Source organism: Rousettus aegyptiacus, unplaced genomic scaffold (assembly GCF_014176215.1).
Source record: "Rousettus aegyptiacus isolate mRouAeg1 unplaced genomic scaffold, mRouAeg1.p scaffold_m13_p_1, whole genome shotgun sequence".
Lineage (NCBI taxonomy): Eukaryota > Metazoa > Chordata > Mammalia > Chiroptera > Pteropodidae > Rousettus > Rousettus aegyptiacus.
Window position 1 is genome coordinate 17,397,593 of NW_023416284.1, and position 23,701 is coordinate 17,421,293.

Genomic DNA, 23,701 nt, shown 5'->3' on the forward strand with positions numbered 1-23,701 from the left:
GCAGTGACATCATAGCATCAGTGGTTGCCTGCCCCACTGAGCAGCCTTCACACAAGGCAGAGCGAGCCCTCCACAACCTCACTCCACAAATTGTAGTCCTTGGACCAGCAGCATTAGCATCATCTGTGAGCTCGTTAGATATGCAGAATATCAGAGTCCACCCCAGACCTACCGCATCAGAATGTGTATTTTAACAAGATTCCTGGGTGATTCCTGCGCACACTGAAGTTTGAGAAGTCCTGTGCCTCCACATGCTGCCAGCCACAATCTTGCCTGATCTAACACCTTTCCTGACTCCCCACTGCCCAGGATCAACTCCAAGCTCCTTTCCCACTTCATCTCCCATCAGCCTCTGCTGCTACTCGCCTTCTACCGAACTTCTTGCTGCTGCTTTGAAAACTCCATTTCTCCTCAAACCTCTGTGCCTTTGCACACCCTATGGCCTCTGCTGAGCATGCCTTTTGCCTATTGCTTTACCTAGCAATACCTTACTCATCCTTTAAGACCTAACCTAAAGAGCGCTTCCTTTGGAATGCCTTCCCTGCTTGCCCCAGTCAGAAAGAGTTGCCTCCCTCTCTGGGTCACCGTGGTACTGGGCACATTCTTCAGCATAGCACCTGACATAATCTAAGTATTGATTTCTGTGGCCATTTTCTCACCAGGCTGGGAGCTTCTCAAGGGCAGGGACTGAATCTTTTTCATTTTTTTGCACCCAGTGTCAGATACTGGGGATCCAATGACTGAATGAGTAACCGAGCCCCAGATGGCTATTCGGAGGAAACTGGGGGAAGCATAATAAGGAGAGGAGAACAAGGCCTCTGGGGTCAGAAAGACCTGGGTTCACACGTGGCTCTGCCATTTTCTTGCTGTGTGACCTTGGGCAAGTGACTTTACTTCTCTGCGCCTTCATTTCTTCATCTGCAAAATCTTACAATCCTAACAATAATTTCAAAGATAAGCATGTAAAGTGACCACAAATGGTCAGGCCTCTCTCTTTCCATTGGCCTAGTTCCTTGGAGCCCAGGGAGGGGACTATAGGTTGCCACTGACCTCAAGGGCTCTTACCCACCACTGGCTTTCCTGCCACGGCAGACAGGGCTTTAGACAAATGCCAACAAAGCTTTTAACAGCTCAGGAAGGAAATGAGCATTTGGAGGAAGAAGGAAGAGGTGGCTCAGACCACTCAACTTAACATGTGGGCATGGTTCCCTGATGGATCGAGGCTGTGCAGCAGGCCCAGACCCAGTACTCAGCTGTGAGTGGGCTAGGAGGGCCGTAAATATTCATAGACACACACACATCTGGATCTCCTGCCCTCTGCCCTGCAGAGAGCATGCAGCCCTGACCCCTACTCTGCATTCCCATCCTGTCTAACATTCCCAGCCCCTAGCAGAGGGGAGGGACCACCAGGATCTAGGCGGAAAGAAATATGTGTTGGTTACTTCTCCACTGCGGACTGTGGGTTAGGAAGTTGGGTTTACCAGTCAGGCTGGCCCCTAACATTTGTGAAGTCATACGGGATCAAGAGTACAAATGTCTAAATATTTATGAGCTATTCATCAGCCACATCCAAGTTCATGCACATCTTGTGCGCTAGCAGCTCCTCACAGCTCTGCAAGCTTGGGGTGCATTCATCAGCAGAGCATGGGTGAGAAGTGGGGTATGGAAGGAACACAGGCTCCCATTGTGTAGTCCCACGTGAATCCAAGGACTCCCTGCTCTGTGGGGAGGGAGTGACAGTAGGGGATCCAGAGCTGGCCCAACTAAGCTAGGGGTACTAGGCATCATTTACTCGTTAAATGTACAAGCATCCTTATCCATGATCACATTTCCTCCTCAGATCGGCCTTGCAAGGTTAGCTGTACAAAATGGCCGTTTTTTTCAGGGAAGAAAGTGAGATCAGAGAGGGAAACAGACTTGTCCACAGTCACATAGCTGGACAGTGGCAGATGGGATTTTGAACCCCAAGGCCCATTCTATTTCTCCTAGGCCAAATTGTAGCCCCTACTGGAAATAAACCACTCTTTGGCCAACTTGGCCATTCACAGACCTATCCTACAGCCTGAGAACAGGAACTTCAGATGCTGCAAGGCGCCAGGAAGAGACACCTTTAACCTGGGGCCCTGCTTTTACCTTTGCTCTCCAAGGTCAGGAGTTGAATGGAGCAAAGAGAGAGGAGGATCTGCCTTGCTCCCATCTCACTGCTGCCAGACAGCACTGGAGCTGGAATCAACTCTGGTTCAAACATTAAACTCACCCTATGACTCTGAGTCTCTGTTTTCTCATTGGTAAAACGAAGATTTAAAAATGGGTCTAAGAGAAAAGGAAATTATGAAAACAGTCCCAATTATAAAAACATCAAAAATAATAAAATACCTAGAAACAAATTTAACCAAAGAGGCAAAATTCTTACACATTAGAAATTATTAAACATCAATGCAAGGAATTAAAGACACAAATAAATGGAAAGGCACGCTGTGTTCATGGATTGGAAGACTTGATATTGTTAGAAATGTCCATACTATAGATTCAATGCTCTGTCAAAATCTCAATGGCATTTTTTTTCAGAAATAGAAAAAAAAACATTCTAAAATTTATATGGACTCTTCTTTCAAAAATGCTAAATGCCCAAAACAATCTTGAGAAAGAAAAGCTAGACGCCCCACATTTCCTGATTTCAAAACATATTATGAAGTACAATAACCAAAACAGAATGACATTGGCATAAAGACAGACATGTAGATTAATGGAGCAGAATAGAGAGCCCAGAAATAAACGCTCACATATATGGTCAAATGATCTTTGGCAACGGTACCAAGACTACACAATGGGGAAAGGACAGTCTCTTCAACAAATGGTGATAAGAAAACTGGATGTCCCCACGCAAAAGAATGAAGATGAACCCTTATCTTACACCGCACACAAAAATTAACTCGAGATGAGTTAAAGGCCCAAAATTAGACCTGAAACTATAAAACTCCCCGAAGAAAACATATGATGTTGGAATTGGGTATGACACCAAAAGCACAAGTAACAAAAGCAAAAATAGACATATGGGACTATATCAAACTTAAAAACTTCTGTGTAGCAAAGGAAATAATCAACAGAGTAAAAAGGCCAACTACGGAATGGGAGAAAATATTTGAAAAACATATTGGATAAGGGTTTAATATACAGAAAAGTAAAGAACTCTTATGACTCAATAACGATAGATAAATAAATAAAAACTGATTAAAAGAGAGGCAAAAGACTTGAATAGACATTTTCCCAAAGAAGATATACAAGTGGCCGACAAGCATATAAAAAGATGTTCGACATCACTAATCATCAGAGAGGTTCAAATCAAAACCACAATGACGTATCACCTCACAACCATTAGGATGACTGCTATCAAAAAGGCAGAAAATGACGAGTATTGACGAAGCTGTGGAGAAGTTGGAAAACCGATGCACTGTTGTTGGAAATATAAAATGGAACATCTGTTATGGAAAACAGTATGGAGGTTCCTCAAAAAATCAAAAATAGAACTACCATATGACCCAGAAATCTCACTTCTGGGTAAATTTCAAAAAAAAAAATTGAAAACAGGATCTTGAAGAGATATTTGCACACCCGTGTTCATAGCAGCGTAACACAATATCCAAGAGGTGGAAGCAACTCGAATATTCTCAGCAGATGAATAGATAAACAAAATGTGGTATATATGTATAATGGAATACAATACAGTCTTTGAAAGAAAGAAAATCTTTTGATATACCATAGCATGGATGAAACTTGAAGATATTAAGTGAAATAAGCCAATTACAAAAAGGCAAATACTGAATGATCCCGCTTATATGAGGTATCTACAGTAATCAAACTCATAGAAACAAAGTAGAATGGTGGTTTCTGGGGGTAGAGAAAGGAAGAAATAGGGAGTTGCTCAATGGGCATAGTTTCAGTCATGCAAGGTGAAAACATTTTAGAGACCTGTTGTACAACAGTGTGCATAGAGTTAACAATACAGTAATGTACACTTAAAAATTGTTAAGAGAATAAATTTACTTATGTGTTTTTTTACCATAATATAATAAATTTTAAAAGTGGGCCTAAGAGATGGCAGATTTGCAAGTATATTGTGTATTTTTACCTTGGAATCATATGGCTCAGCTTAATGATTTAATAGCTGTGCAACCTTTGGTAAAATGCTTCCCTTCTCTGGGCCGCATCCTTAAAAATGGGGACAATAACACATTCACCCTTAAAGAGCATCCAGGGAGATGAAGGATATAAAGTATTTGGAAAGGACAATGGTTAAGACCACAGACTCTAGATTCAGTTCAAATCCTGCCTCTGTCCTGTCCTAGCTTCATGACCACTATCAATAACACCACTCTCTGAGCCTCAAGCCCTTACCCTATAAATAAAGCTGATGATGTTTCAAGCATGTACCTCCCCAGAGTGGTGTGAAGATTCAATGATTAACCTGTGTAAAGTGCTTAGTACAATTCAAGGAATTAATCATCAACAGCTCTAAAAAGCTGTATCTGCAGGAAATCCAACGGGCTGATTAGATCAGATTAAATGTTTCTCAAAATAGTATGCCATTGTCACTGCCACTGCTCTTACGGAGCTCACCCCAGCTTGAAGCAACCTATTCCAGATATGTCATTAACCCTAAAAGCTTCTGGGAACCAGTCACATGCTTCTAATGGCAGCTGGGTACAATTGGCAAAATGCTACCAGTCAATTCTTGCCCAAGACAATTAATTTAACCTCTACGAGCCTCTGTTTACTCATCTGTAAAAAAGTAATAGCAATAGTATTACCTACTTCACAGAGTTATTATAAGGATTAAATAGAAAACGCCTGATCCATAATAAGAGCCTAGTGAATGTTAGCTACTGAGTCGAGTCTTCTCTTACCCCAGAGCCAAAGATGACACAACATGCCACACTGCATTAAATGGCTGTCCGTTGCTATTTCCTGCTGGGTTGTCAACTCTCTGGGTATAAGGCTTCTGGCATTTCAACAGTACATATGGCAGGGCCTCCTACACAGCAAACTCTCAAAAATAATTACTAAATAGATATTCTCACACACACACACACACACACACACACACACGCATGCACACACACAGAGTTACACTGTCCCTCATCTTCGCTCACACTGTCTTTCACTTCCAAACACTCACATGCCAGCCTCAGCCACTCCCAGCCCTTAGATTCCCTGGGAACACTAAAACACCACAGTTTAATCATCTCCCTTCTGTGAGTGCAGGTTTTCTCATCAGTAAAATGGGAATCCCATCAACATTAGCCTCACAGGAAGGCTCTGAAGATGAAGGCAGATAAAACTCTAAAGTGCTTTACACACAGTAGGTGTTCAATTAATGAGTTACCTCCTATTCTGACCTTCCCTGTTGCTTAACATTTGTGCCCTGGCCTGGCCATGCTGCCCACACCCTTTAAAGATTCCTCTCATGGAGTGGTTTTATTACCATCACTCCAAAAAGAAGAGAAATTTGAGGGGCAAGTTAAGGGAGCAAGTGTCTTGACCTCTGGTGAATTCTGCACTGGGCTCCCCAGATTCCAGTACAAGGAGCCTCGCATCATGCTGGGAACATTTATTGGTGGATGAACGGAGCTGCTTGTCTGGGGAAAGGTCAGGGACAGAGTCTAAGGCCCCAGAGACGGGGGCAGCCTGGGTAACAGAGTTTCCCAATTTTCCTTCTTACTGGATCCACCCTGACCCCAGGTATTGTATTACATTAATGAACCTCCGTATCTTCTCAGCAGGCCTAAGATATCCCAGGGGAGGTGGGGGACCCCAGAGCCTGGCCTGGGTCTCCCCTGGCTCCCAGTTACGTAGACGCTGTCGGTCTGTGAGTCAGTCTCCCCACTTCCTTGTTTCCTGGAAGTTAGACAGGGAAGAAAGAAAGAGTGGCCCTTCCTCCTTTGGGCTTCCCCAGCCCCAGGCACACCCCTCTGTGATACCAGGAACCACACCAACGTCTTCCCAGCCTGGTAGCTCCTGAGTCCTGCCAGTACCCTCCTGGGTACCTGGGGCCTGGCCCAAGTCGGGTCACCAGACCCAGACCTGCACCTGGCTCTGCTCTTTCCTAGCTGATGTTAGAGTCCTGAAGCCTCCCTTTCTTAATTTGCAAAATGGTGATAATAAAACCTTCCGCATCAGGAAGGTAGGTGGTAAGAGCAGAATGAAGCAATTTATGCAATTGTGGTTATTACTTAATAGCTGTGAGTTTCTCTCCCTTTCCCTCAACCGCAGAAAATTTTTTGTTGAATGAATGAGTGAATAAATAAGCAAACAAATCAACCATGCACCAAACCAGCCAAGTCACCTCCTTTGGAAGCAGCCACCAGGGGTGACTGAAGAGAAACCACAGGAATCAGAGGGGATCTGAGCTCTGGCCTCAGCAGGGCCACCTACCGTCTTGAGTGAGTCTCTTTACTCAAGCTCTGAGCCTAGGGATCTTTATCTGCAAAACAGGGTGCTATGTCCACCACAAGCATCGTTGTGAAAAAGAAGTAAGATTTGGAGAGTGATAAAGGGTTTAGCAAGCAGGTAAGCACTTGGTAAATTGAAATAGACTTTACAAACTGTAAAGGAATCCAAACAAATCTTTGACATGCTTCTCCCATTAGCCAGCTTAGCTCAACTCCAAACTCGGGGACCTGAAGATTCCCCTTCTGTAGAACTAAGGGAATAGAGAGAGGCTGCTGAGTGGTGGTCCTCCCCACCCCATCCATTCTCTCTCTCTCTCTCTCTCTCTCTCTCTCTCTCACACACACACACACACACACACACACACAGGCTCTGGATTCCCTTTAACTAAGACACAAGAGAAGATAGAACCTCTCAGCTAATTATGTTGATGCTCCTGCTTCTAGGAACTGCTGGGCTGTACCAGGCCCACTTGTAGGTTGAACATGCTCCAGGCACATGTAGATATAGCCAGAGACATCTTCCCAGTGCATCCCACACAACCACAGACACGCATGCATATATCAGAAGCTTCTCTCCCATCCCACCATGCTGCCAAGGAACCTAATAGTGGATGGTGAAAGAGGTGGCTGTGCTAGCAGCCCAGCATTTGCCTTCTTGGAACTGGCTCCACTACTAACCAGACACACTCCCCCCAGGACGTGGTCCCAGGCTATAGCTGAACTGTTGCACTCTCCTGGGCCCACCCATAAGGAAAGGAGAGGGAGCCATTGTGAGAAAGGAAGAGTTGCCACAGAAAAAGAGGACCACCTACTTCTCCTCAACAAGGCCTTGTTCACAGGCTTGGAGAGGAGGAGGTCTCTCTGTAAAGGTCTCCCTACAAAAGGACAAACAGGATACAGCCTCTCATCAAACCCCCATCCCCACCCCAATACCAATCGGGAGCGGAAATCTAGTCCTGGAGGTACATTTTGTCATTAATGCCATAGACTGTGAATCCCTTACCCAAACCTTTTTTGGATAGATGGGAAAATTGAAGCCCAGAAAAGAGAAAGAATTTGCCCAAGATGACAACAATGTCAGGAGCAGAGCTGGGACCAGATATTGGGCCTCTGGCTCACTGCCCATTCTCTTCCAAGTACAACATAGTTAAATTCTAAGACTAGACTACATGCCCAACTCTGTGCTAAAAGTAAGGAGAAAACAATGAACAAAACAAATACCCCATCCTTAAGGCATTTACGATAAGAAATACAGGGTCAGTATTAATAGTAACACATTTGTTCACATTTGTACATCATGTTACAATTAACAAAGCACTCTCCCACCCAGCTCTTACTTCACCTTCCCCACAAACCCACAAGGTCAGTGCTTTAAACATCAATTGGCAAAGAAGGAAAATGAGGCTCCTGCATTGCCCAAGATCCCAGCTTGTAAACTGGAGCTGAAATCAAAACCCTGTTGCCTTGCTCAGGCCCAGGGCCATTTCTTTGCCTCCAGAGTGGATTGCTGTCCTTGGCTGAGTTTTTAGTACCTAAAGGCAGGGAAATCTCTTTCATTCGCTTCCCCAGCACCTCAAAACACACACACACACGCGCGCGCGCGCGCGCGCGCACACACACACACACGGAACACAGCTGTGTATTCAGTCAGAGCTAAATCAGAGTTGCCTGAATGCTGGGGGAGAGACTGCTGGTTCCTTCATTCTTCCCAGGCTAGCGAGTATCTGGACAGCAGCCCCAGTTCACCAAGCCCATCTAATCAGCCAGAGAAAAATGGAGGATATTGGGGGGTACCAGCCTATTCCTGTCCCCACCACCTGGGACCTAATGGGAGAGACTGGCTGTGGGCCAGGCTCTTTGTACCAGTCACCTGGTTATCTTCATCATCCCCCAGGAAAACCTAACATCTGGTGAGTTCCTAAGTCCCCAGCCCTGTCCCAGATCCTTTACCTCTCCCAACAATCCTTCCAGAGAAATGGCATCAACCTCATTTGATAATTTAGGAAACTGAAGTGCAGAGAGGGGGTGCAACTTGGCCAAGACCACACGGCTAGTAAAGAAGATGGCATTCGGCTCCCTGATATCGAGGTAGCCCCCCTCTCATCACCATGGTTACCTCCTGGTGAGGTCTCTGAGGTCACTCCAGCACTACCATTGCCTCAGAGAATCAAAAAGGGGAGCCGGATTCCCTGGGAAAGTTAGGTCACAAGGAATTCTTTGTAAATGTGAGACTCTAGGCCTAAGGAAGATGACAAAAGAGTCCCTTAAAAACAGCCATCATTTGCTTAGGCGCAGTCTAGGGACATGACCTGTCTCCCGAACACATGTTTATATGCCCGCCCTTTGCCCGGCAGAGCTAAGACGCCCCTCTTACCTGTACCAGAGGTAGCAGCTGCAGCTGCAGGATATGAGTATCTCTGTCTGCAGACCCAGCTTCTGTGCTGTTTGTAAATTGCAGAAATGAGGAAACAAAACACACCACTGCCCAGTCACCACCAAGAGGAAATGCTGTGACCCTAAGGCCCCTCCAATAGATGCCACAGGAGCCTCCGAGTTGGGTCACCCAGGCCCCGGGCACTGCTCAGAGGTTTCTCACAGAGCAAGGGGCGGCATGGGGTGGAGACAGTGGCCACCATGCCAGGGAACTGGGGTGAGAGACAAAAAATACAAGAGAGAGAAAGCAAAAGATGAGAGAGCACGCACTCAGGAGAGAGAAACTGAGCACGAGAGTGAGGAAGAGGAGAGAGGAGACGTGAGTGCCCAAGAAAACAGAATAAGAGAGGGAGAGAGGGAGTCAGGATAAAATGAGAGATGGGGGAGAAAGACAGATGGGTGTAAACACAGAGAGAGCGCATGAGAGGAATGAGGAGCAACAAGGACAAAAACTAAGGGAGTTAAAAGAGAAAAAGATGAGACAGACAGTGAGTGTGTGCCTGTGCGTATCTGTATGTCTGTGTATGGGCATGAGAGAAAAAAAATGAAAGAAAGGCATGAGAAGGAGAAAAAGGAAAGACAGCTAGAATATAAAAAGGATGAGAAGGGAGGAGCTCAGAAGAGCTGCTGTGGTCAGAGGCATGACTGGGCAGGGCATCCCTGGTGACCAAGAAGCACAGAGCACAGGAAACTCCTGGGGACAGGGTGCTGCAGGCTTAGGGGAAGGAGGAAGTATCTTAGGACCCTGAGCAAAAGTTTAGCAGTAAAGGAGACAGTGGGAATGCAGTGAGAGGGAACAGGTGTGGGAGACTGGGAGGGTGAACAGAAGTGAGTTCGGGAGTGTGTGTGAGTGTGTAAAAGTCAGGTGGGTGGAGGCTTTGTGTGTACATAAGTAAGGGATGAGCCAGAGCTCCCTAACTTGGTTTCTAGTCCATTTACACACTTGTTTATTCGACAAACATTTATTGAGCAACCCAGGCACCGAGCACTGCAGTGGACACTAAGAAAGCCAGTCCCTCAGAAATCAGTCAATCCGGCACCCTCCACACAGAGAGGGAAGCAGGTTTAGACAGACCAGGGTCCCACAGCAAGGCGGGTGCACAGCAGAGCCAGGAGTGCAGGCTCCTGACTCACCACGGAGGGTCCGGCCTCGGCTTCATCCTGGTGTGTGGGCTAGCCTCCTCCTACTGATTGGGACCCCACTGCTGTCCCTTATCAAAAAAAAAAAAAAAAATTGATCTCAAAGGACAAGCCACTTTTACATGTGCCTCAGCCCTAAGAACCAGGACTCCCCCCGGCTCTGCCCCCATCACCCACAGGCAGGCAGATGCTCTCAAACCACTTATGCATATTACCCCTTTAGGCTCATGTGCTTTCAGTACACAGTATCATGCAAAGAAATCCCCTCGCAATGACATCCCTCCACTCACGTGCACACTCAGCTGCCCATATCTATCGGCACCTCACACCTGCCCAAGTCACCTCCTTCCTCACACTCACTCGTCCACACTGCTCCACACTCCCCCACCATCCACACTCTGCTCAAATCCCAAGATGTGGCCCAGAAATCTTGTTAAGGACTTCGAAAAGGCCCACTTTGCTCATCCCTCCTCATCTCCCTCAGAGGCCTTTTGAGCCCTGAGTATGCTGAAACACAAGAGGACATGGTCTGTTCGTGGTGGTTAACCTGCACGCAAACTGTCTACCCGAAAGTCGAGACCATTGCTCTGATCCCCAGGCCAGATCCTCTTTCCCAAAACTGGTTTCACCTTCTCAGCTGTCCTCCAGCTTCCACACTCTAGGCAGAACCTTAAACCAAGGAAGGACCTCCGAGGTCAACCAGCCTCCAAGAGGCCATAGTCTCTGGGACGCCTGGCTCAGATGCAGAACTGTTTAGCTCAGCCTGTTTTTTAACGGTCCCTTATGTGTGCTCATGCAGTGGTTGCATTGCGGTACCTCGTTTGAGATTATCAATAAGCAGGGTAGGTAGGCCGAGATTATTATCAACATTTTACAAATGAGCAAACTGAGGTTAACTCCTCCTTGCTCTCATACCCGCATCCATTCTGTTAGCAAATTCTGTCAGTTCTACTTTAAAATATATTCAACTCAATCTAAGCAAGACTTTAGATCTAACTTTCAGTTTGTAGGAAACATGGGGGACAAAGGAACGAATTAAGGGACCTTGCAAGGAACAATCAGCCAAATCCAGAATGTGGGACAAGGACATTCTACAAGGACAACTGATCTGGTTCCCACAACAGGCCAACCATATGAGGAAAAAATGGGGAAGAGTCTGTTCTAGACTGAAAGAGACTTAAGGGATATAAAAATCAAATACAACTTCTGAATCTTGTTTAGAACCTGGATCATTCAAATCAACTGTCAAAATTAAATCAAATCAAATATGTCAAAAATAAAAATAAAAATAAAAATATAACAGTATATCGGTTAGGGTCCTGGAAAGAGATAACACCCTTAAAGTGGACAATCTGTGGCTAAAGGGACGACTTAAAGAGATGCAGGCAGGATTGGAGAATCAAAAGGAATGGTGCAGGACTCCAAGGCTACCAAGAGTGGGGAGCCCTTACCATCTGAAGGGCTGAGGAGAGGGGGCATTACTGGAATCTAAAGAAAGTAGCTGTTTGGAGAGGGCTGCCTGGTGGGAGCTGAGACCTTGTGTAGAAAGCTGTGGCTGGTCCTCAATGACTTGGCAGGGAGGGAACCAGAAAACGAATACCCAGACCTCTCTCTTCTTTCAACTTCTGATTTCTTACCATGCCTCCCATTGGCTGAGCCCAACTAGAAACAATGGGAGATGGTTAATATAGTCCATACAGATCAGCCTCCAGGGGCACAGGACAGGGCAGAGAAGGGTGGAGAGTGGATCTGGAGAAGCAAACAGAAGATACCAGGATAGACATATTTGAGAAAATCAGGGAGAATTTAATATGGATGGGATTTTAGATTATTCTAAGGAATCATTCATTATTAGTTTTATTAAGTGATCATGGTGTGTGGTTTATCGAAGAAAATGTCTATATAGAGAGGCAATGTAGAGAGAGGAAAGGAAGGAAGGAAGGAAGGAAGGAAGGAAGGAAGGAAGGAAGGAAGGAAGGAAGGAAGGAAGGAAGGAAGGAAAGGAGGGAGGGAGGGAGGAAGGGAGGCAAAATATTAAATATGGGTATTGTACTAGGCCAAATAATGGTCCTCAAAGATATCAGGTCCTGATCCCTAGAACCTGTACATGTTACCTTAATGGCAAAGATTTTGCAGGCATGATTAAATTAATGCTCTTGAGATGGGGAGATTATTCTGGATTACCCAAGTGAGTCTTAATAATCACAAATATTTGTATAAGAGAAAAGCCAAGGGAAATTTAATTACAGACAGAAATCGCCACAAAGGCAGAGAGACAAGGCCACAAGCCAGGTATGCCAGCAGCCACCAGAATCTAGAAGAGGCAAGGAATGGATTCTGCCCTAGAGCCTCTGGAGGGAACATGGCCCTGCTGTCTCCTTGTCCATTGATACTGTTTTGGACTTCTGGCCTCCAGAACTATAAGAGAATGAATGTATGTTGTTTTAAAGCACCAAATCTGTAGTAATTTGTTCCAGCAGCTATAAGAAACTAATACAGGTATATAAGGATTTATTATACTCTTCTCTCTTTTTGTGTCTGTTTGAAAACTTTCCTAGTAAAGTTGTGTTTGTACATGCCCAATTCACAACCCTACTTATGAAACAATCTTGCCAAAGAAATAGAAACAGAATCCGCAAGTTCAACCACCAGTTTACAGGAAATATAGAAGAGGAACAGATCATAAGAATATACTCAGCAAACTCAGTACATAGTGAATAATGGATGTGCCAAATAAACAACAAATAAATGATAAGGGAGAAAAAAGATGAAGGGAGAACCTATAGATTAAATGAGAAGTAAGAGACATAGCAGTGAATCGCTATGAGCCTTTTGTGGATCCTGATTCAAACAAACTGTAGAAAGAAAGAGTGAAGGGGGTAGGGGGCGAAGGATGATAGGAGGGAAGGAGGGACTTAGGAGATAATTAGAAATTTGAACATTTATTGGATATTTAATCTATTAAGAAGTTAACGTTAATTGTTAGGTTAATGGTTTAACAATTATGTTCAAAAAGAATTTCTTATCTTTTAGAGATACATACAAAATATTTACAGATAAAATCATATATTTAGGATTTGCTTCAAGATAACATGGGACATACCTCAATTGAAAAAATGGGTTAATAATTGATGAAGTTGGCTGATGGCACATAGGGATCCATTATACTATTAAATGCACTCTTGTATGTGTTTTCGATTTTTTATAAGTGATTTTTTTAGAGTAATTCAGCACTTGTTTAGATTTTAGAGATCAAAATAACAGTGAAAAAAATGTCCTGATGTTATATAACAGATAATTGTGTCTTGGAATGTCATTTTCCTATGATAGCCTTTGATCATACAACATCATATATGACATTAGGTGCTGTATCTCATACAAGGTAGATGGAAGTTAAAATGATATAACCTGGAAACTCTGTTAAATGAACAATAACACTGAAGTTGCTGACATCCATGATGCATATAAAGGGTTGGAATAAATCTGTTTCGTGAAATTTGAGAGTGTAAAAAAGCATTATAGCTTTTTTCTAGCTCCAGCCTCAGGACGCAGCAGCTGTTGCGATGTTGATGCCTAAGAAGAACAGACTGCCATTTACGAACTCCTTTTCAAGGAAGGTGTGATGGTGGCCAAAAAGGATGTTCACATGCATAAACACCCGGAGCTGGCAAACCAGACTGTGCCTAATCTTCATGTCATGAAGGCCATGTAGTCTCTCAAATTACGAGGCTATGCAAAGAAACAGTTTGCCTGGAGACATTTCTACTGGTACCCTACCAACAAGGGAACCCAATACCTCCGTGATTACCTCCACCTGCCCCCCAAGATTGTGCCTGCCACTTTGCAAGGCTCACACGAGGGGAAGCTGACAGAGAGACCTACAGACAGAGTGCTGTGCCCCCTGATGCAGACAAGAAAGCCCAGGGCCGGCTGGGTCAGCAACTAAATTCCAGTTTTGAGGCGGATTTGGTCATGGACATGGTCAACCACCTCAGTAAAGTTGGAGGAATTATTTTGTGTTGAATAAACTTATGGCTGGGGGTGGGGGCAGGGGAGCATTATATATCAAATAATAAATTATTGCCCAAAATATGTAAGTATATGGGTAAATAAAAGAATAAATTAAGTACTATAAATAGGCATTTGACTATTATCAGTGGTTCTCAACAGGGGCTATTTTGCCCTCCTGGCGATATTTTTGGTTGTTGCAACTGGTGAGGAAACGGAGGGGTGCCTGGGGCGGCCGGCAACCAGCTGGTAGAGGCCAGCTGCCAAACCTCCAACAATGCAAAAACAGTCTTTTCAGAAAAAAAAAAAATTATTTGATTCTAAATGTGAATGGTGCTGAGATTGAGAAACTCTGGACTATACCCTCTACATTCCTAAGAGTTTATATATTCAAGTTAGTCTAAAAAACCTTTTTGGGATCTTATCAGAAAAATAGAAGTCTGTGGCCATGCCACCCTGAATGGTGCTGGATCTCCTCTGATCTCGAAAGCTAAGCAGGGTCAGGCCTGGTTAGTACTTAGATGGGAGACCTGGGAAGACCAGGTGCTGTAGACATTAATAAAAAGAAGAGAGAGAGAAAGAGAGAAGATTGCTTATTTAAGGAGTTGCTTTATACTTGGGTTTGTAAGATATTTTAAAGTTTCCTTCATCAAATAAACATTTTTTAATTTTAAACTAAATAAATAGATTTACTTTCAACTTCTAATTATAGATAAATAGATGCTAGATAGATAGATAATCTGCCACTTTTCACCAATTCCACTGCTATGGCACTGGGATAGCCACCATCGTCTCACCTAGATGCGGCCCCTCGCTTCTCTCCCTGCTTCCACCCTCGCACCCCCTTTTAGTCTGTTCTCAACACAGCAGTGCAGTTAAGCCTATTAAACATCAGTCCAGTCACATCATTCTTCCACTTAAAACCCTCTAGTGGCATCTATCCCATGGGAAAAGCCAGAGTCCTTTAAAATACCCACAAAACCTGACCTCATCTCCTACTTCTTGCTCCCTCCATTCTACTTGCACAGGTCTTTACTCAAATGCTACCTTCCTTCTCAGTGAGGACTTTCTCGATAACCCTTATAAATTGCAACCGTCCTCAACATGCCCTAGGCCCCTACACTGCTTTATTTTTCTCCAAAGCGCTGATCACATCTAATATACCATATATTTTACTTTTTTACTTTGCTCATTGTCTGTCTCCCCAACTGAATTACAAGTTCCTTGAGAACAGCGTTTTGTTTGTTTATTCCTGTGGCCCGTTATCTAGAACACTGACTAGAGCATTGCAGGTGCTCCTCCATAAAGTTTATTGAATGAATGAATGAATGAATGAGGTTAGAGAGATAAAATGACTCATCCAAGGTAACACAGCTAATAGGTGGTAGAACTAGAATTAAGACCCAGATACCCTAAACCCTAGTTCGGTCCTGCACAACTGCTACAAAGGCTTTGTCAACTTTTCTGCTCTCTCAATCTGCCCTTCGCTCAAAGTAACATGGACACCTCACTTCCGTGAGCAGTCCTTTTCTCATCTATAGACGGAGGATTGATTACCACAGGGAACAGAGCATGGGTTTGAGAACCAGAGACTTGAATTCAAGTATTGACTGCCACCAACTGTGTCAACTTGAAAAATACAATTTCCCTCTTTGAGCCTCAGTTTCTTAATCATAAGCACAATTTCCCTCTTCGAGCCTCAGTTTCTTAATCATAAGCACCTTGTTCTGTTGTGAAGAATATGAGACCAAAAAAAAAAGGGGGGGGCACGAGGCATATGAAGATTGGAAAGGAAACCAAATTGTCATTTTCACAGTTTTACATAGAAAACTTAAAGCAATTCTATGCACAAATTATTAGAACCAACAAAAACTTCAAAATTTCTGGATATAAAATCAATATATAATAATGATGTTCCTATAAAAAATCAATAAATGGAAAATATCATTTTTAAGAAGACACAATTTATAATAGCAAGAAAACTATTTTGGGAAATTATTTTTTTGGAAACCAAGATGTGCAATTTCCTTTGGGGGCGGAAATTATAAAAATCATTGAAAAATAATTAAACAAGAACTAGATGAACAGATAAATGTAATATATTCATGCATGAGACTGTCAATATCATAAAGTTATAAGTTCTTCTCCATTTAATCTACAAGGTCAGTGCCAGACCGATCGAAATCCCAATAGGTGTTAATAAAGCTAGAGAAAAACAAAAATCACGTAAGTAAAGCACTTGAAAAAATTCCCAATAGAGTTCTTCAAGGAACTTTACAAGCTGATCCTAAAATTCCAAATGAAAAAGCAAAGATCCAAAATTAATCGATACATTTTTGAAGAGCAACAGGACATACGAACAATAAGGACATATCACAGGATTTTCCCTATCATATATTGTCTTATTATAAATTTATAGTATTAAGACAGGGTTGTATTAACAAAAGGAGAAACAAATAACAAAAGGAGAAACAGAATAGAGATCCCAGAAATAGAGAGCACACACATGAAAACTAGATACCTATGACAGAGTTGTCATTACAAATCAATAAGAGAAGAGTAGATATTGGTACAAATCATTAGCTATCTATTGGGGAAAAAAAATAACAAAACTAGATCCCAACCTCACATCATATCCAGAATTAAACTCCAACTGGCATAAAGACCTAACTATGAAAAGCAAAATATTAAAAGTTTTAGAAGAAAATAGTGGGGAATATATTTATGATCTAAGGATAGGGAAATTTTTCTTAAATTAAGACATAGAAATTACGAATAACAAAGAAAAGTTGAATCAATTTGATCACATAAAGTTTACAACTTTGTATTTCAAAAGGTACTACAAAATACTGAAAAGACAAGTCTCAGACCAGGAGAAGATATTTGCAACACACATATCAAAGAATTTTCAGGCATAATATGATATAAATTCCTACAAATTAATAACACAAGGGCAAGCCCAATAGAAAAATGGGTCAAGGAAGGAGTAGGTAATTCACAGAAGAAAAAGCCTAAAGTCTAAGAAAGATAAAAATATGATCAATGTTTCAAGGAAATCAGGAGTCTAAATTAAAACAAGCAACCACCAGACTGGAAAAAATTAAAGTCTGCCAATTCCAAGTACTAGGGAGGGTGTAGAACAATGAAAACTCTCATGATACTGCTGAAAAACAAAAAGTACAAATGGCACCATTGTTTTGGAAATTAATTTCAAAATAAAGTTGAAAATATACACATTCTTCCTAGGTACACTGGCAATATTAATATTTCCTGTGTACAAGGAAATATATATTATATGTTTCTACAGTGTAATCCTGTACATATGTTAAAATGAACAGAGCTACATTTAATAACATGGACAATAAACATAATGCGAACCTGAAAAAGCAAGTTGCAGAGGGACATAGTATGAGATTATTCTTAAAACTTTAAAACATTATTACTACCATGGACACAGTACATATGCATCAATAGATAAAGACAAAATCAGGATATGACTGGAGAGAAAGAGGAGGCAGGATAAGTGAGGTCCACAGGAGGCTTCTACTATATCTATAATACTCTGCTTAACTCAGCAGTGGCTACACAGGTATTTGTGATATACATATAAGCCTGGGATTAGCCAAGACAATTGGGAACATGAGAAATCAAGAAACACGCCACATCATTTATCAAGACTTAACATAAAGTTATAGTAAATAAGACAGGATGGTACAAGCGCAAGGATAGACAAATAGTGCAAATGAACAGAATAGAGAAAGAGTCACTGAAGAAGGATTACTACAAAACCTGAGACACCTTTCTTGGATGGCCAGCCCTGAATTCTCAAGTCCTCTCACTATCATAGCTTGTTTCTCAATCTCTCATATCTCTATCTCTCTCTCTCTCTCTCTCTCATTTCTCATCCTCCCTCAAAGTTTTGGGAGTTTGAATCCCAACTTGGCTGCTTAACAACAGAGCCACCCAAGCCTCAGATTCTTCATCTGTAAAGTGAGGATGGCACCACCAGTCTCACAACAAGATTAGGCTTGTAAGGGACAGTGCCTGACAGACAGTCCTCAGTCCCCTCTCCCCTCTTCCTCTCCTTCTCCCTCATCCTTTCCCTCCTCTGGCCAGCCTGAGTCCCACCTGCTCTCCCTCTCCAACCTAGGCATGCCTGCGACAACAAAGTGAGAACAAGAACTGCTCGCAGAAGAAACCCCTAGCTTATAAGAGGAGTCACCTTGGGGGTGTGGCCAGGGCCCTCAGGAGTGAAATAAGAAGGAGGAGATCCAGGCCCACGGGACTCAAGGGCAAGGGGCTCCCTGAGGACTTCTGGCAGGAGAGGACTTAGGACTTAGGTTGGAAGGAGCCCTAGTGCTTCCTGCCCCGCCCCCGCCGATAGAAGCAGCTGCCTGTGTGCCTGGGGGTGGCAGAGAGCACGGGAAAACCCCCGGAATCTGGGCACTGTTCTTGGAAGTAATCTGCCAAAACGCACTATAATGGTTGTTAAAAGAGAGTTCTCCAAGAGGTAACTCAGGCTTCCTCCAGAGAGCGAAATTGGGTGTCTGGAGAACAAGAATAAGACGGTGTCTTTCTATTGCGTATTCTTTTATATCTATTGAATTTTTAGTTTGCACATTTGTTACCTCTTTTTAAAATTTTAAAATAAATTTAAAAATCAAAAAGCCTGGTGTCAGACTTATCTATAGCTAAATCCCATTGCTGCTTCCTAGCCATGACATATTGGGCAGGTTTCTTTAATTTCTCTGAGCCTATGTCAAAACATAGTTATAAAATGAGGCTGAGTACCTCCTTCATAAAGGCATTATATAATTAAATAAGATAATGCTTTTAAAACCACTGAGCATGATATCTGACTCACAGTTGTCATTTAATAAATGCCAGCTAGCTTTTCATATTACCAGCTTGTGCTGAGCCCCAGGACATAGGGAGCAGTATAAGCGTCCCTACTATCATGCTGCATGATGTGGCTAGGACCCCTGACTCTGCTCCAGGCTGTTCCCCCAATACACAAGCAGGGCCTGAGATGAGTGACAGGTGAGGATGGTGTTGCTGACTGGGCCCAGCCCCCGTTCCTGCTTCAGCTGAGCTGTAGCACCCATGAATGTTGGGGACGTGACTGGGAGTGAGGGGAGTTTCTGTGATATGTTCAGGTAGTTAGTTGCATTGTGTGTGTGGTTGGGGTAAAATTCGTTTGCAGTAAGTGAGTAAAGGGTCTTCCATGGCTTGTTGTGTCTGTGAATGCTATTGTACACATTGTATGTCTATAATGATGTGTGTTTCATCTTGTGGGTAATGATATACATCACACGAGAGGATTGTGTCAGTTGTGACAGTTTGCATATTAGGTGTAGTGAGGGGCCATGGGTTGTATCAGTGGATGTCAAGGGCCTGTTGTGTGTTGTGTGTTTATGAAGGGCCATGAACTGTGTCTACAGGTGATGAGGGCGTGTTTTGTGTGATATGAAGGAATGCTATTATCTGTTGGTGATTGTATGTGCTAAATGTCTTTGAGGGGTGGAAGGGTATGCCGTGTCTGTGAGTGACGAAAGGGGATTGATTGTGTGTCCATGAGCGGGAGCTGATGGCAGAAAAGTCAGACATAACCCAGCTCTTTGGACCCCTCCAGAACTTGACCAGCCTCAAGGATTCTGAGGGGCAGCTAGACAAAACAGCCAAACCTGACCCTCTCACCGAAGCCACCAGCCTCTTACCTGAGAAACAGCAGAGACAGAGGTCCAGTAGGTGACAAAGAAGCTGAGGAGATGGTGGAGGCTGCTGAGAGCATGTTTCCTGGAAGGCTTCTCAGGGAACTCGGGAAGCTGCGCAAGGAACGGGAAGGAGGCAGAAGGCAGGCCCGGACCTAGGTTCATGACTCACTTTCCTCTATGCTCCAATCCCAGCTCATCAGTGACAGGATAAAAAATTAGGGAGCTCCACCCTGCTAGCTCTGCTGGATGAGCAGGGCATAAATCCAGGAAGCCAGCTCCTTGGGCGGGGACCCAACCCCAAGGCCACTGGTAATACTCTCATTCAGCCAGGGAGTCTCTCTGTGTATCAGCTCAGCCAACAACACACGGCTGGTCCAATCCAATGTGCAGCCCCTCTAGGAGGAAGGGCTGAGCCTGGGCTGGCACAGGAAGGAGAAACTGGGTCCCTAGGTCAGATGAGCCCTGACCTAGGGAAGATTTCAGCCCTGCCCTCAGGAGCCCAAGCTTTAGCAAGTGCAGTCCCAACTCCAGTGAGGCCCCAGCTGATGGAAAAGACTCAAAGCTGCGTAAGAAGATACCCAGCCAGTCTTGCCCACAGGAGACCACCATATAATGGGTGTGACATAACCTGTCCACAGGTGCCCTCAACCAGGGAAGAGATAGCCCTGCCTTCAGGGATGCCAGTCTACTGAAAAACAGAAAATTCTGCCTTCTGAAGCCACCCCAGTCTGAGGGGGAGACGTAACCACCTCTACCCTCATGGGGCCCAGTCTGAAGGAGAAGACAAAACCCTGCAGTGAGAGGCCCAGTGCTGACTGTGACAGAGAACCACAGCTCTGTCCAAAGCCTTGGACTGCACCTGGAGCACCAACTTTGGACATTCTGAGCTGAAAGTTATTCCTTATCTCCCCTCCACCCCTCAGCTCACAATAGGAAGCAAAGGTGTTAGACTACAGAGGAAAGCAAACTGGACCATGGCCTAGGTGGACGTTCTCCAATACCAACTCTAAGAGTCCACTGATTTGACAGCAGCCTCTGGTCTTCAGCCCAAGCCCTCCACTGAACATCTCTGAGCCTCGCATACTCCCAATCCTACACCATTGTGATCCCTGGGACATAATAGAAACTCAGTAAACAAAAATCACTTTATTCACCCAAGTGCCTGCCTAGTGTCCCAGAATTGGGACATCAAGTCCTTTCTCCGCACCAGTTGGAGACCTTCTTTAAAACCTTCTTTAAAATGAAGGTTTAAAAAAAGCAGTTTCTCTTCCACTTGAAAATGGGGACCACCAGTTAAATGAATTTTTAACAAGCACCCAGGTGATGCCAAAGCAGGTGGCCCATGGAGCAGAGCAGGACTAGAGGGACTCCAGAAGAAGCCGGGGACTGGGGAAGGAGAGTACAATTCTAGCTATGCTCACCTACCCCCACTGTAAATAAGGGCTGCCCACTGAGCCACTGAGCCACAAGGTGAGAGGTGAGGATACTGGCATCTCTGACAGAACTCCAAGCTCTACCCATCCCCTGCCTCGTGGACTGGCACTCCCTGCCCAATGTTTCAGCACTGGCTAAGTTAACCCAGGAGCTTGTTAAAGATCCAGCTGTCTGTCTCCCCACCACCACACGTGCCCCACACACCCCACGCTACCATGCCATGAAAAGAGGAGGGAGTACCTACCATGCACCTCGTTGTGCCAGGCACCTGATTTCCTGATCTCCTTAATACTCGGGGAAATATCTGATAAGGAAGCTGAGGCTCTGAGAAGTCTCAAGACTTCGGTCTGTCTGACCTCGAACGCAGGCCTGTTGCCTCCATTTGCAAGGTTTGTTCTTTTCACAATAAACAGAATCTCAGTAGAGTTTAAGAAACGGAATGGAGAAGGTATTTTTACCAAAGAGAAGAAAACTAAAGCCAAGAGAGGGAAAATGACTTGCCAGGATTACACAGCTGAGGTGACTCCGAGCCCCTTCTGTGCCTGCCTAATCCACAATACTCAGGGTCAGACGTCCCCATGATTCCCATTTCCAACGACGATAAGTGCTCGATAATGTCCAAGCATGGAGGCAGATGAATCAGATGTGCTAGGATGTCTATGGGGCTTAGGGGAGAGGGAGGGAAACGCAGAAGGGAAAACCCTGCTTCACTGAGGTTCCACCCTCAGGGCAGGCCCAGATTCATCTGTAGCCTCCCTCCGCTTACTCCCACTTCCACTGGGGCTCCAGGGGCCCGGCTGTGGCTGCCCCAGGCAGTCACTGAGATACCACAGCCACACCACAGGAGTGGAGAGGTTTGGGTGACTGGATTGCCATAGGCGCACTGACTGATGCTTTAAGTGATTAATTTCCACTTTACACATAAGGAAGCAGAGGCTCAGAGTTAAAGCCTCCGGCCCAAATACCAGGATTCTGATCCTACCTGTCTGGCTCCTTCCACTACACAGAAGTCCCACAGGCAGCAGTAGGATGCCCAATGGGAGGTGCAGGGGAGCTGGCTCTCTGCTCCATCATTCATAGCAAACCACAGGAAGAGGCGTAAAGTGGCTCCTCCAACTTTTCAGTCCCTCTGGGCCCTGGCACTCCTCCAGGGGGCCTTTCCTGCTGGAAGGGTCCCTTAACCTGTTCACATATGAAGGGACTGGAAAAGCTGCCACACACACACAGCCAAAGCCCTACCCTGGAGGCGTCTTGACTAATGCTGCCTCAATGGCAAGCCCAGGGCATACCTTTCTTCCTGGCCAAGTCATCCCTCAAAAGATTGCTCTGAGCAGGATTGGGAATGGGCTGGGGCCGCTGCTGATCTCCGGAGTGGATCTGTGGCTAAAATGTGCCAGGAAAGGAAATAAGAATGCTTTGATCCATCTGGGAAATTAGGATGCCATGGCTGAAACCCAAACTCCTTAATGTGACTTTATGACCTCCCTGGTTTCACCTCAACCCAATCCTATGCTCCAGGCATGACAAAGGATGTACAGTTCCATGAATGGGCTGTGCTCTTACCTTCAGGCATTAGTACAAGCTGTTTCCTTTGACTGGAACATCTTTCCCTCAAGTTCTACCCGACCTGTGCCACTTAGCCATCCCCAGCAATCAATTCCCTTCCTTTTGCCAACAAAACTTAACTGGAAATAGTAGGTACCCAGCTCCATGGGACAAGTCCTGGTCTATGGCCTGCCTATTCTTATTCACTATTTCCTAAGTTTATAGTTAGAGGTGGCCACGTAACCATCTTCTGGCAAATAACATTTTGGGGGAAATTTTTGGCTTCCTGGATGACTTCTTTCTACTTAGCAATTGGTATGAAGTGTAGTGCAGCCACAACCTTCTGAGACTATGCAACTATGAGATGACAAGCCCTCTGGAGAGGATGGAGGGGCAGCACAGTAAGAACCTGGTTCCCCAGTGGTACTATTGAGCCCATGAACAATGCTGGAGAGTGCCTGCCACCAGACTTATGTGAGCAAATACTCCCCTATTTGTTTATGCTAGGTACTTCTAACAGATGCATCGACCTCTGAGGAAGAGGTGGGTGTGTACACGCACATGCTGGAGTGAGGCGGTGTCACTCTGTCTGGCTAGAAGAGATAGCTGCTGCTCCAGCACAGGACTGTCTGCATTACCTCATGACACATATCACTCTGCAGGGTGACAAAACAGTTCCCTCTCTCTGCCTTGTCCCAGTTTTAACGAGAGCCACCCCACTTCCACCCATTGTGCTCTAATTCATCTGTAGTTTGTATACACTCAGCTGTACTTGGACAGTAAGACACCCAAGCTCTGTCCTCTCCCATAGGGAAGCAAATCCAAGTTGTAGTATCTCTTGATACTACAAAGACATTGTGCCTTGTGATTATTGTTCCTCTTGTCTACAAGATACTGTAAAACGTCTTGTTTCAAGTCACCCAGTTTCTTATATCTTCACATTTTAGGTGTCATCTTTCTATTTCTTACCTTATGTCC

The 23,701-nt window shown here is 44.5% G+C and overlaps 1 protein-coding gene and 2 pseudogenes across 2 annotated transcripts in view; 2 read left to right on the forward strand and 1 right to left on the reverse strand.

The window, feature by feature from the left end:
* Positions 1 to 20,950, reverse strand: part of PTAFR (platelet activating factor receptor) — a 33,664-nt gene extending 12,714 nt beyond the window's left edge. The window contains exon 1 of one of the 2 annotated variants that reach the window (XM_016132047.2): positions 19,748 to 20,950. The gene's annotated coding sequence lies outside the window, so the exon portion shown is untranslated. Of the gene's footprint in view, positions 1 to 8,823; positions 9,951 to 19,747 lie in introns of those variants that run through there. The other variant, XM_016132048.2, reaches the window with a different exon arrangement.
* Positions 13,586 to 14,225, forward strand: LOC118610754 (annotated as a pseudogene).
* On the forward strand, positions 14,469 to 14,585 carry LOC118605079 (annotated as a pseudogene).
* Positions 20,951 to 23,701: the final 2,751 nt, after the last annotated feature.